This window comes from Triticum aestivum, chromosome 3B (assembly GCF_018294505.1).
Source record: "Triticum aestivum cultivar Chinese Spring chromosome 3B, IWGSC CS RefSeq v2.1, whole genome shotgun sequence".
Lineage (NCBI taxonomy): Eukaryota > Viridiplantae > Streptophyta > Magnoliopsida > Poales > Poaceae > Triticum > Triticum aestivum.
The window spans coordinates 847,200,313-847,212,416 of record NC_057801.1 but is presented as its reverse complement, the minus strand read 5'-3'; positions in this window follow the sequence as shown (position 1 = coordinate 847,212,416).

Below are 12,104 nucleotides of genomic sequence, written 5' to 3'. Positions count from 1 at the left end.
AACTCTGGTAGAAGACTTGATGGTGACATTCGACAACCTCCGAGCATATGACATTAAGCTCAATCCGGAAAAATGCGTCTTCGGCGTACCAGCCGGAAAGCTTTTGGGCTTCATCGTATCCGGTAGAGGAATTGAAGCAAACCCGGCCAAAATCCGAGCTCTGTCACAATTGGATATTCCAAAAGACCTCAAGAAAATACAAAAACTAACCGGATGCGTAGCGGCCTTAAGCCGCTTCATCTCCCGTTTGGGAGAAAAGGCTCTGCCCCTCTACCGCCTCCTCCGGCGCACCGAACATTTCGAATGGACGGATGCTGCCACAGCCGGACTCGAAGAAATAAAGGCCATACTGGCAACAAATCCGGTCCTGGCCGCGCCCAACCTGGGCGAACCTATGTTATTATATATCGCAGCAACACATCAAGTTGTCAGCACGGTACTCGTCGTCGAGCGAGAGACAGAAGGGCACAGATTCCCTCTTCAAAAACCAGTGTACTATGTATCCATTGTTCTAACTCCATGCAAGTCCCGGTACCCACATTATCAAAAGATAGCATATGCGGTGTCCATGGCATCCCGGAAGCTGCGACACTACTTTCAAGAGTGTTCCATAACGGTGGCCTCCGAAGTACCTCTCAACGATATTATTGAAGGAAATATGCCCTAGAGGCAATAATTAAGTTATTATTTATTTACTTATATCATGATAAATGTTTATTATTCATGCTAGAATTGTATTAACCGGAAACATAATACATGTGTGAATACATGGACAAACATAGTGTCACTAGTATGCCTCTACTTGACTAGCTCGTTTATCAAAGATGGTTATGTTTCCTAGCCATGGACAAAAGAGTTGTCATTTGATTAACGGGATCACATCATTGAGAGAATGATGTGATTGACTTGACCCATTCCGTTAGCTTAGCACTTGATCGTTTAGTATGTTGCTATTGCTTTCTTCATGACCTATACATGTTCCTATGACTAGATTATGCAACTCCCGTTTACCAGAGGAACACTTTGTGTGCTACCAAACGTCACAACGTAACTGGGTGATTATAAAGGTGCTCTACAGGTGTCTCCGAAGGTACATGTTGGGTTGGCGTATTTCGAGATTAGGTTTTGTCACTCCGATTGTCGGAGAGGTATCTCTGGGCCCTCTCGGTAATACACATCACTTAAAGCCTTGCAAGCATTGCAACTAATGAGTTAGTTGTGGGATGATGTAATACAGAACGAGTAAAGAGACTTGCCGGTAACGAGATTGAACTAGGTATTGGATACCGACGATCGAATCTCGGGCAAGTAACATACCGATGACAAAGGGAACAAAGTATGTTGTTATGCGGTTTGACCGATAAAGATCTTCGTAGAATATGTAGGAGCAAATATGAACATCCAGGTTCCACTATTGGTTATTGACCGGAAACAGTTCTAGGTCATGTCTACATAGTTCTCGAACCCGTAGGGTCCGCACGCTTAAGGTTTATGAGTTTATGAGTTTTGATGTATCGAAGGAGTTCGGAGTCCCGGATGAGATCGGGGACATGACGAGGAGTCTCGAAATGGTCGAGACATAAAGATCGATATATTGGACGACTATATTCGGAGTTCGGAAAGGTTCCGAGTGATTCGGGTATTTATCGGAGTACCGGAGAGTTACGGGAATTCGCCGGGGAGAAGTAATGGGCCTTATTGGGCCATACGGGAAAGAGAGAGGGGCTGCCTAGGGCAGGCCGCGCCCCCCCTCCCCCATGGCCTAGTCCAAATTGGACTAGGGGGAGGGGCCGCACCCCCTCCTTCCTTCCCTTCTCTCTTCCCCTTCCTTGTCTCCTACTCCTACTACTTGGAAGGACACCTACTTGGACTAGGAAAGGGGGAATCCTACTCCCGGTGGGAGTAGGACTCCCCTAGGGCGCGCCATAGAGAGGGCCGGCCCTCCCCTCCTCCACTCCTTTATATACGGGGGAAGGGGGCACTCCATGGACACACAAGTTGATCTACGGATCGTTCCTTAGCCGTGTGCGGTGCCCCCCTCCACCATATTCCACCTCGGTAATATCGTCGCGGAGTTTAGGCGAAGCCCTGCGCCGGTAGAACATCATCATCGTCACCACGCCGTCGTGCTGACGGAACTCATCCCCGACGCTTTGCTGGATTGGAGCCCGGGGAACGTCATCGAGCTGAACGTGTGCTGAACACGGAGGTGCCGTACGTTCGGTGCTTGGATCGGTCGAATCGTGAAGACGTACGACTATATCAACCGCGTTGTCATAACGCTTCCGCTTACGGTCTACGAGGGTACGTGGACAACACTCTCCCCTCTCGTTGCTATGCCATCACCATGATCTTGCGTGTGCGTAGGAAATTTTTGAAATTACTACGTTCCCCAACAGTGGCATCCGAGCCTAGGTTTTATGCGTTGATGTTATATGCACGAGTAGAACACAAGTGAGTTGTGGGCGATACAAGTCATACTGCTTACCAGCATGTCATACTTTGGTTCGGCGGTATTGTTGGATGAAGCGGCCCGGACCGACATTACGCGTACGCTTACGCGAGACTGGTTTTACCGCTGTGCTTTGCACATAGGTGACTAGCGGGCGTCAGTTTCTCCAACTTTAGTTGAACCGAGTGTGGCTACGCCCGGTCCTTGCGGTGGTTAAAACAGCACCAACTTGACAAACTATCGTTGTGGTTTTGATGCGTAGGTAAGAACGGTTCTTGCTCAGCCCGTAGCAGCCACGTAAAACTTGCAACAACAAAGTAGAGGGCGTCTAACTTGTTTTTGCAGGGCATGTTGTGATGTGATATGGCCAAGACGTGATGCTATATTTTATTGTATGAGATGATCATGTTTTGTAACCGAAGTTATCGGCAACTGGCAGGAGCCATATGGTTGTCGCTTTATTGTATGAAATGCAAACGCCCTGTAATTGCTTTACTTTATCACTAAGCGGTAGCGATAGTCATAGAAGCAATAGATGGCGTAAACGACAACGATGCTACGATGGAGATCAAGGTGTCGCGCCGGTGACGATGGTGATCACGATGGTGCTTCGGAGATGGAGATCACAAGCACAAGATGATGATGGCCATATCATATCACTTATATTGATTGCATGTGATGTTTATCCTTTATGCATCTTATCTTGCTTTGATTGACAGTAGCATTTTAAGATGATCTCTCACTAAAAATTATCAAGAAGTGTTCTCCCTGAATATGCACCGTTGCCAAAGTTCGTCGTGCCCAGACACCACGTGATGATCGGGTGTGATAAGCTCTATGTCTATCTACAACGGGTGCAAGCCAGTTTTGCACACGCATAATATTCAGGTTATACTTGACGAGCCTAGCATATGCAGATATGGCCTCGAAACACAGAGACCGAAAGGTCGAGCGTGAATCATATAGTAGATATGATCAACATAGTGATGTTCACCATTGAAAACTACTCCATCTCACGTGATGATCGGTTATGGTTTAGTTGATTTGGATCACGTGATCACTTAGAGGATTAGAGGGATGTCTTTCTAAGTGAGAGTTCTTAAGTAATATGATTAATTGAACTTAAATTTATCATGAACTTAGTCCTGGTAGTTTTTTGCAAATTATGTTGTAGATCAATAGCTTGCGTTGTTGCTTTCATATGTTTATTTTGATATGTTCCTAGAGAAAATTGTGTTGAAAAATGTTAGTAGCAATGATGCGGATTGGATCCGTGATTTGAGGTTTATCCTCATTGCTGCACAGAAGAATTATGTCCTTGATGCACCGCTAGGTGACAAACCTATTGCAGGAGCAGATGCAGACGTTATGAACGTTTGGCTAGCTCAATATGATGACTACTTGATACTTTAGTGCACCATGCTTAACTGCTTAGAATCGGGACTTCAAAGACATTTTGAACGTCATGGACCATATGAGATGTTCCAGGAATTGAAGTTAATATTTCAAGCAAATACCCGAGTTGAGAGATATGAAGTCTCCAACAAGTTCTATTGCTAAAAGATGGAGGAGAATCGCTCAACTAGTGAGCATGTGCTCAGATTGTCTGGGTACTAAAATCGCTTGAATCAAGTGGGAGTTAATCTTCCAGATAAGATAGTGATTGACAGAGTTCTCTAGTCACCATCACTAAGTTAGTAGAACTTTGTGATGAACTATAGTATGCAAGGGATGACGAAAACAATTCCCAAGCTCTTCGCGATGCAAAAATCGGTGAAGGTAGAAATCAAAGAAAAACATCAAAGTGTTGATGGTGGACAAGATCACTAGTTTCAAGAAAAAGGGCAAAGGGAAGAAGGGGAACTTCAAGAAGAACAGCAAGCAAGTTGCTGCTCAAGTGAAGAAGCCCAAGTCTGGATCTAAGCCTAAGACTAAGTGATTCTACTGCAAAGGGACTGGTCACTGGAAGTGGAACTACCCCAAGTATTTGGCGGATAAGAAAGATGGCAAAGTGAACATAGGTATATTTGATATACATGCTATTGATGTGTACTTTACTAGTGTTTATAGCAACCCCTTGGAATTTGATACTAGTTCAGTTGCTAAGAGTAGTAACTCGAAACGGGAGTTGCAGAATAAACAGAAACTAGTTGAGGGTGAGGTGACGATGAATGTTGGAAGTAGTTCCAAGATTGATATGATCATCATCGCACACTCCCTATACTTTCGGGATTAGTGTTGAACCTAAATAAATGTTATTTGGCGTTTGCGTTGAGCATGAATATGATTTGATCATGTTTATTGCAATACGGTTATTCATGTAAGTTAGAGAATAATTATTGTTCTGTTTACATGAATAAAACCTTATATGGTTACACACCCAATGAAAATGGTTCGTTGGATATCGATCGTAGTGATACACATATTCATAATATTGAAACCAAAAGATGCAAAGTTAATAATGATAGTGCAACTTATTTGTGACACTGCAGTTTAGGTCATATTGGTGTAAAGCGCACGAAGAAACTCCATGCTGATGGGATTTTGGAATCACTTGATTATGAATCACTTGATGCTTGCGAACCATGCCTTATGGGCAAGATGACTAAAGACTCCGTTCTCCGAAACAATAGAGCGAGCAACTGACTTATTGGAAATAATACAAACTGATGTATGCGATCCGATGAGTGTTGAGGCTCGCGGCAAGTATCATTATTTTTTGACCTTCACAGATGATTTGAGCAGATATGGGTATATCTACTTAATGAAACATAAGTCTGAAACGTTTGAAAATTTCAAAGAATTTCAGAGTGAAGTTGAAAATCATCGTAACAAGAAAATAAAATTTCTACGATCTGATCATGGAGGAGAATATTTGAGTTACGAGTTTGGTCTACATTTGAAACAATGCGGAATAGTTTCACAACTCAGGCCACCCGGAACACCACAGCGTAATGGTGTGTCCGAACGTCATAACCGTACTTTATTGGATATTGTACAATCTATAATGTCTCTTACCGATTTACCACTATCGTTTTGGGGTCATGCATTAAAGACAGCTGCATTCACATTAAAAAGGGGCACCACCTATGTCCGTTGAGACGACACAATATGAACTGTGGTTTGGCAAGAAACCAAAGTTGTCGTTTCTTAAAGTTTGGGGCTGCGATGCTTATATGAAAAAGTTTTCACCTGATAAGCTCGAACCCAAATCGGAGAAGTGCGTCTTCATAGAATACCCAAAGGTAACTATTGGGTACACCTTCTATCACAGATCCGAAAGCAAGATTCGTTGCTAAAATGGATCCTTTCTAGAGAAGGAGTTTCTCTCGAAAGAAGTGAGTGGGAGGAAAGTAGAACTTGATAAGGTAATTGTACCTTCTCCCTTATTGGAAAGTAGTTCATCACAGAAATCTGTTCCTGTGACTACTACACCAATTAGTGAGGAAGCTTAATGATGATAATCATGAAACTTCAGATCAAATTGCTACCAAACCTCGTAGGTCTTCCAGAGTAAGATCCGCACCAGAGTGGTACAGTAATCATGTTCTGGAAGTCATGTTAATAGACCATGATGAACCTACGAACTATGAAGAAGCGATGGTGAGCCCAAGTTCCGCAAAATGGCTTGGGGCCATGAGATCTGAGATAAGATCCATGTATGAAAACAATGTATGGACTTTGACTAACTTGCCCAATGATTGGCGAGACATTGAGATTAAATGGATCTTCAAGAGGAAGACGGACGCTGATAGTGTTACTATCTACAAAGCTAGAATTGTCGCAAAAGGTTTTCGACAAGTTCAAGGTGTTGACTACGATGAGAGTTTTTCACTCGTATCTATGCTTAAGTCTGTCTGAATCATGTTAGCAATTGCCACATTTTATGAAATATGGTAAATGGATGTCAAAACTGCATTCCTTAATGGATTTTTTAAAAGAAGAGTTGTATATGATGCAACCAGAAGGTTTTGTCGATCCGAAAGGTGCTAACAAAATGTGCAAGCTCCAGCGATCCATCAATGGACTGGTGCAAGCATCTCGGAGTTGTAATATACGCTTTGATAAGTTGATCAAAGCATATAGTTTTAATACAGACTTGCGGTGAAGCCTGTATTTACAAGAAAGTGAGTGGGAGCACTACAACATTTCTGATAAGTATATGTGAATGACATATTGTTGATCGGAAATAATGTAGAATTTTTCTGGAAAGCATAAAGGAGTGTTTGAAAGGAGTTTTTCAAAGAAAGACCTTGGTGAAGCTGCTTACACATTGAGCATCAAGATCTATAGAAATAGATCAAGACGCTTGATAAGATTTTTCAATGAGTACATACCTTGACAAGATTTTGAAGTAGTTTAAAATGGAACAGTCAAAGAAAGAGTTCTTGCCTGTGTTGCAAGGTGTGAAGTTGAGTAAGACTCAAAACCCGACCATGGCAGAAAATAGAAAAGAATGAACAGTCATTCCCTATGCCTCAGTCTTAGGTTCTATAAAGTATGCTATGTTGTGTACTAGACCTATTGTATACCTTGCTCTGACTTTGGCAAAGGAATACAATTTTGATCTAAAAGTAGATCACTAGAACAGCGATCAAGAATATCCTTAGTGAGGACTAAGGAGATGTTTCTTGATTATGGAGGTGATGAAAGAGCCCGTCGTAAAGAGTTACATCGGTGCAAGCTTTCACACCGATCCAGATGACTCTAAGTCTCAATCTGGATACATACTGAAAGTGGGAGCAATTAGCTAGAGTAGCTCTGTGCAGAGCATTGTAGACATAGAATATTTGCAAAATACATACGGCTCTGAATGTGACAGACCCGTTGACTAAACTTCTCTCATGAGCAAAACATGATCATACCTTAGTACTCTTTGGGTGTTAATCACATAGCCATGTGAACTAGATTATTGACTCTAGTAAACCCTTTGGGCGTTGATCACATGACGATGTGAACTATGGGTATTAATCACATACAGATGTGAATATTGGTGTTAAATCACATGGTGATGTGAACTAGATTATTGACTCTAGTGCAAGTGGGAGACTGAAGGAAATATGCCCTAGAGGCAATAATTAAGTTATTATTTATTTCCTTATATCATGATAAATGTTTATTATTCATGCTAGAATTGTATTAACCGGAAACATAATACATGTGTGAATACATAGACAAACATAGTGTCACTAGTATGCCTCTACTTGACTAGCTCGTTTATCAAAGATGGTTATGTTTCCTAGCCATGGACAAAAGAGTTGTCATTTGATTAACGGGATCACATCATTGGGAGAATGATGTGATTGACTTGACCCATTCCGTTAGCTTAGCACTTGATCGTTTAGTATGTTGCTATTGCTTTCTTCATGACTTATACATGTTCCTGTGACTATGAGATTATGCAACTCCCGTTTACCAGAGGAACACTTTGTGTGCTACCAAACGTCACAACATAACTGGGTGATTATAAAGGTGCTCTACAGGTGTCTCCGAAGGTACATGTTGGGTTGGCGTATTTCAAGATTAGGTTTTGTCACTCCGATTGTCGGAGAGGTATCTCTGGGCCCTCTCGGTAATACACATCACTTAAAGCCTTGCAAGCATTGCAACTAATGAGTTAGTTGTGGGATGATGTATTACGGAACGAGTAAAGAGACTTGCCGGTAATGAGATTGAACTAGGTATTGGATACCAACGATCGAATCTCGGGCAAGTAACATACCGATGACAAAGGGAACAAAGTATGTTCTTATGCGGTTTGACCGATAAAGATCTTCGTAGAATATGTAGGAGAAAATATGAACATCCAGGTTCCACTATTGGTTATTGACCGGAAACAGTTCTAGGTCATGTCTACATAGTTCTCGAACCCGTAGGGTCCGCATGCTTAAGGTTTATGAGTTTATGAGTTTTGATGTATCGAAGGAGTTCGGAGTCCCAGATGAGATCGGGGACATGACGAGGAGTCTCGAAATGGTCGAGACGTAAAGATCGATATATTGGACGACTATATTCGGAGTTCGGAAAGGTTCCGAGTGATTCGGGTATTTATCGGAGTACCGGAGAGTTACGGGAATTCGCCGGGGAGAAGTAATGGGCCTTATTGGGCCATACGGGAAAGAGAGAGGGGCTGCCTAGGGCAGGCCGCGCCCCCCCTCCCCCATGGCCTAGTCCAAATTGGACTAGGGGGAGGGGCCGCACCCCCTCCTTCCTTCCCTTCTCTCTTCCCCTTCCTTGTCTCCTACTCCTACTTGGAAGGACACCTACTTGGACTAGGAAAGGGGGAATCCTACTCCCGGTGGGAGTAGGACTCCCCTAGGGCGCGCCATAGAGAGGGCCGGCCCTCCCCTCCTCCACTCCTTTATATACGGGGGCAGGGGGCACTCCATGGACACACAAGTTGATCTACGGATCGTTCCTTAGCCGTGTGCGGTGCCCCCCTCCACCATATTCCACCTCGGTCATATCGTCGCAGAGTTTAGGCGAAGCCCTGCGCCGGTAGAACATCATCATCGTCACCACGCCGTCGTGCTGACGGAACTCATCCCCGATGCTTTGCTGGATTGGAGCCCGGGGAACGTCATCGAGCTGAACGTGTGCTGAACACGGAGGTGCCGTACGTTCGGTGCTTGGATCGGTCGAATCGTGAAGACGTATGACTACATCAACCGCGTTGTCATAACGCTTCCGCTTACGGTCTACGAGGGTACGTGGACAACACTCTCCCCTCTCGTTGCTATGCCATCACCATGATCTTGCGTGTGCATAGGAAATTTTTGAAATTACTACGTTCCCCAACAGTTATAAACAATCGCGACGCAACGGGCAAGATTGCAAAATGGGCTATTGAGCTCTTACCATTTGACATAACCTATAAACCACGGCGAGCTATAAAATCGCAGGTTCGGGCCGACTTCGTCGCCGAATGGACCGAAGCCGAACTCCCTAAAGAGTACGGCGCATACTCCAACTAGATCATGCATTTCGACGGATCCAAAATGTTGGCTGGCTTGGGGGCTGGCGTCGTCCTGACGTCCCCAACTGGAGACACAATCCAATACGTACTTCAAATAATGTACATGGACTCCAATAACGCAGCCGAATACGAGGCCCTTCTACATGGCCTCCGGATGGCAATCTCCATGGGCATTCAACGCCAGAGGTGCGCGGGGATTCAAACCTCGCAATATCCCAAGTAAATGGAGACTTTGATGCCAAAGATCCAAAAATGGCAGCCTACCGCAACGCCGTCCTAAAAATGTCAGCTCGGTTCGAAGGACTCGAATTCCACCATGTAGCTCGGGATAATAACCAGGCAGCAGACGTGTTAGCACGCATCGGCGCGAAACAAGACACCGTCCCTCCAAACATCTTCCTGGAACGACTCTTCAAGCCATCCATGTTATGGGAAGAGGAGTCCGAAAATCACAATCCGGAGCCAGCTGCATCACCGAACTCAGACCATTCTGACACAATCGGCGGCTCAGCCGATGAAATAACACCTTCAGCTCATGAAATAATGGCAGTAATTGCCCCGTGGACAGAACCATTCCTAGCCTACTTAATTCGGCAGGAACTTCCCGAAGACCAAAATGAGGCCCGCTGCATAGTTCGGCAATCTAAAGCCTACAAGGTCCATGAGGGAGAACTTTATAAAAAAAGCACAACCGGAGTCCTTCAAAGGTGTATCTCCGAAGAGGAGGGGCGGAATCTCCTGGCGGAAATTCACGCCGGACTCGGCGGGCACCATGCTGCAGCCCGGGCACTCGTAGGCAAGGCCTTCCGTACAGGATTCTATTGGCCAACAGCCCGGGCGGATGCTCAGGACTTAGTCCAACGATGCGTCGGTTGCCAGCTCTTTGCTAATCAGAGCCACATGCCACCCACCGCCCTCAAAACTATACCCATTACCTGGCCGTTCGCGGTCTGGGGGCTTGACATGGTTGGACCCCTTAAAGGGGGAACCCACAAGCACAAATACTTATTGGTCATGGTGGACAAATTCACCAAATGGATTGAGGCCAAGCCAGTTAAAACGGCAGAATCCGGACCGGTGATAGACTTCCTATCCGGGGTAGTACACCGTTTTGGCGTCCCCCACATCATAACGGCACGAACTTCACTGCCGACGAGGTTAAACTCTGGTGCAAAAACATGGGCATCAAGCTCGATTACGCTTCAGTCTATCACCCCCAAACTAACGGTCAAGTCGAGCGAGCAAATGGTCTAATCATGAGCGGCATCAAACCCAGACTAGTGCGGTCCCTCAAGGAATCTAATACGCACTAGGTAGAGGAGCTCGACTCTGTACTCTGGGGGCTGCGGACCACGCCAAACTGAACTACTGGATTTACACCATTTTTCATGGTGTACGGCGCAGAGGCAGTTCTGCCTTGCGATATAATTCATGACTCACCTCGTGTGCGCATGTACAAAGAAAGAGAAGCCGAGTTGGATTGGCAGGACAGTTTGGACGCCTTAGAGGAGGAGCGGGACGTGGTAAAGGCTCGTTCCGCATTCTATCAGCAACAGGCTCGAAGATATCAAAGCAGAGAAGTGCGGGCCAAAACTTACAATGTCGGCGAACTCGTTCTACGCCTGCCAGACAAGAAAAAGGACAAACTTAAGCCCAAGTGGGAAGGTCCCTTCATCATCGACCAAGTCCTGACCGGCGGAGCATACCGTCTACGTAAAGCATCTGACAACCGAATCGAGCCGAACCCATGGAACGCAGCCCGTCTCCGAAGATTCTACGCCTAAACACCGGACTCAGAGTTCGTCTCACTCCCCCGCCCACCTTTTTATATTTTTTACCGTCTCTTTTCCCCCTCCTTCTTCCCACTTTTTTCATTACCTTTTATAGGCTGATTTGCGCTTTGTTCGCACACACTTGATGTGCTCCTAGTACTCATTATACCTTGGGGCTTCTTTACCAGAAGCTTATTAATATGGGCTTCACGCCCAATGCATGTGTCATACTTCCGCATGTACCTTTTATTCACCATTATATGCATCGATATGACTTAAGTTTTGGCCAAGCTGGGTTGCCTGGCTCCTGTGCTTACCCCTATGTTCCCGATTGTTCGGCTAGGAGGTAAAGGGAGCACCTCTGCGATTGTTACTGCCGGGTCAGCCGGATGTGTACCTCAGACTGGGTGAAGCCGAAAGCTAGCGTTCTTAAGAGAATATTCGGTCGGTGATTTGAAAGATGATTTATTACTTACTTATTTATAAGCCCCCAGATGCTTTTTCTGCTATTTTCGCAGTCCGGCATTGCACCTTAGGGCATGCCTCCCAGGGAAAGGAACCCTTAACGGAACTATTCTTCCTGGAAGATGTTTCTTACTAACCATGTAATATAACATAACTAGTTGGGCACTTGTCTGATAAAGCAATTATGACCCCGACGCCTTGTCTCCATGCATGCCCCGGTTCTTTTATAACCGTAGGGGTATTCGGACACACTTCGGACTGTTGGGTCCCGAGGTTGAAGCGAAACGGTCCGCAAAGACAAACAATCTACAATCCGGCTAGAAGGCATCTTACATGTCATTTCAAATTCTATCATCAAACCGACTGATTGTACTCCTCCTCAATCCCATCTAACAGGCTGTCTAATTTACAGTCCTGTTGGGAATATTTCGCGGCCAGT